The sequence below is a fragment of the Teleopsis dalmanni genome, chromosome 1 (genome assembly GCF_002237135.1).
Source record: "Teleopsis dalmanni isolate 2A chromosome 1, ASM223713v2, whole genome shotgun sequence".
NCBI classification, from domain to species: domain Eukaryota; kingdom Metazoa; phylum Arthropoda; class Insecta; order Diptera; family Diopsidae; genus Teleopsis; species Teleopsis dalmanni.
In genome coordinates, this window is record NC_051846.1 from 165,648,370 (window position 1) to 165,651,395 (window position 3,026).

The window sequence follows — 3,026 nt, forward strand, 5'->3', positions numbered from 1 at the left end:
TTATATATTAAGTACTTTAAAGATTTTACCCATTAAACATAAACATTATATAAAATTGCATTCTATTGTGATTTAAAGTTGATATTAAACATTGAGATTAAATCATGATAAAAAAAATTGCTGAAATTGGAAATATATAAAATACATAGAAGTATATACTGTTATATAGAAGTATATACACTGTTAGACTTTGAAAACCTTATCTTCTGTCACACTTTGACTTGTATCAACATTTATTGTTTGTACTCTACATTTTTTTAAATATTGTGATATATTTTAAAATGATAAAATAAATGAATGGCTTTTCATCGTTTCCTCCTTATAGAACTATCATGTTTCATTGCACTGTTTAAGTGACAAATAGAAACATTATTATATATTTTTTTACTATTCACTGATTATCCGACCCCTTTTTTCATGTTAAAAAACTCTTTTTAGTGAATTTAGGAGATCCATCCACTTTTTACATGTCACCTACATACATACCTAATGGTAAGTTTAAATTTGTTATTAATATCAAAATTAAAAACCAGTTAATATAATAAAATTAGTTATCAGTTAACTCTAAATGAGTCCTTGCTATTATATTTTGTTCAAATATGTCCAACGGTATGCAAAGTCCGTATCTAAATTCTCCATATTAGGAATCGCAAAATATAGTTAGAAATTAAGCTGGATAAAAGATTATTTTGAAGTATAATTCGTTTATTGTGAACATCATTATCATAATTATAACTGTGCATAATCCTGACACACTGAAACATTTAGTTTCTCCATTTAGGATTGGTTAGCACATCAATAACGCTATTTAATATTAACTATTGATCGTTTCTACTTTCAAAGTAAACATTTAATATTATACCAATTATACCGTGCTAGTGTAAAATATGTGTATCACGCCAGTTCCTCTTCGATACTACTAAAAACTCATCTTTCTAAAATAATGTGTAGTACAGAATTGTCATTTGATCAATTTTTTATGAACATGTTACCATACTTGTATTCTTCTCGAAAGATGGAGAGTTGTTTCCTCAAATACTCATCTATGCTGTAAATGGATGTACTGAACATCATTAACTTTTTATACGTGATTTATAAAGATTAGTACATTAAAAATAAAAAAAATAGAAATAATTTTTTTGTAGCTACACCCATAGTTCATCTTAGCCGCATTTAGCATCATCCGCCTATCGTGTCTGTATAAAAAGCGCTGACTTCATTTTGAAAATATGCAGGTATGAAAAAGTATCCAGTACTTCATTTCTACCAGTAGAAAGAATGCTAGTGTATTACGCATCACCTATTCAGCATAGATGTACATACAGCTCGTCGTTCCATTGAAAACTATTTTTCAGTCAAAAATATTTGTGGATCGCCCATCATCGGTCTTCATTGTCCATGTTTTTAAACAATCAACAAGTAGATTAGTAATTAAAAGAATAGTATTCGTTTATCTATAGAAGGTTAGACTTTAATATGATCTATGAATAAGTCTTCGCTTTATCTAAAGATTAATATTGTTGCTAATGTATATTTGAAAGATATTTCATGTTGTCCATAAACTTATAGTTTTATATCTTTTTTCTTTTTAAAGAACACATGTGCATCATGTTATCATGATCAATGATAACAATGTCATCGACATACTGACCGGTCGATGTATTCCCGCCGCGCGTATGATTTTCTCCGGCATTATTTTAAAGAAGTCGTGTGATAAAATTTCTCTTTATTTAAATGAATATGTCTATAGTATATTATATCTAAATGATATTTAAGCAAAATAAAACCGAAATAGTTTCTTTTGATTTTAAAATCTTTGTTTGTAATTTAATTGGCATCAATTTTGTCAAATATTTATAATATTATCAAAACAATAATTTCACATCCTACTACATCTCAATTTAGAGTTTTATTGTTTCAAGAGGGAAACTAATTATTTAAAAAAAAAATGCAGTTTGAACTAAAACGTGAATCTTCTACCAGATACTATCTGTAGGTACATGAGATACAAAAATTAAATAAAATTTTTGTTTGCTATCTATCGTGTGCAAAATTAAATTTATGTTCGGGATAAAGATATTTTAACAGGTAGCCCAGTGAAAAATCAGCAGGTCAGACTAATCAAAAGCATTTTCCACGTTACAAGGTATTTAAAATTTTGTTTTGAAGGTTATAAATGCTGCAATACACAATACATAATTTTGTTTAATAATTGCATTAATTAAAAACCAAATTGAGACTATCTTACATTGTTGATTTATTTTATTGTATTGTGTCATAGAGAAATTGTGTCCTAATGTAATCAAAATTGTAAACAGTAACGACACCATTCATAAAAACATATAAACTTAAACATTTAACAACCTATGATTATCAAGGCTTCATCCCATTTCTATTTAATCTTGGTATTCACGAGATCACGGACTCCTTTTAACGAGCGCTATCAAAATTTTAAATCAGAGAAGAAAGTGAAAAAAATGTTGCTTATTGTCATCTAGAAACCAAAACCATGAGAATACTTTTCCCAATTCTTTTTTAGTAATATTGCCGTGATCCGTGATTGCGGATGTGTATCTTAAATACATTGCACTGTGGTTTCTCTATTTAAACACGAGTATAACTACCTAAAACTCCTTCAGTCTGTTGACATACATAAGCCTTTGACTCATCGAAATAAATTCATCTACGATTAGACGGGTTACGGCTGAGATTGTTTTGACAAGTTAAGAATTTTGTACAGACTTATAATACGAGTTTCCTATTGAATAAGTCTGAAATTTATCTTAAGATTAATTTTAAAAAATATGTAATACTTTTTTTCAGAAAATTAAGTATTCTTTTGAATAAATCTAAAATTTATCTTGAGACTAACTTTTAAAAAATATGTAATAATTTTTTTAGAAAATATTTATTCTTTTAGTTTTTACAGATCACGACAAAATGTGAAAGACAAAATAATATTTTTGGACATAAAATTAATTAATTTTTACTAATTATATTAATTTATCTTACGTCCCTTAACCGTT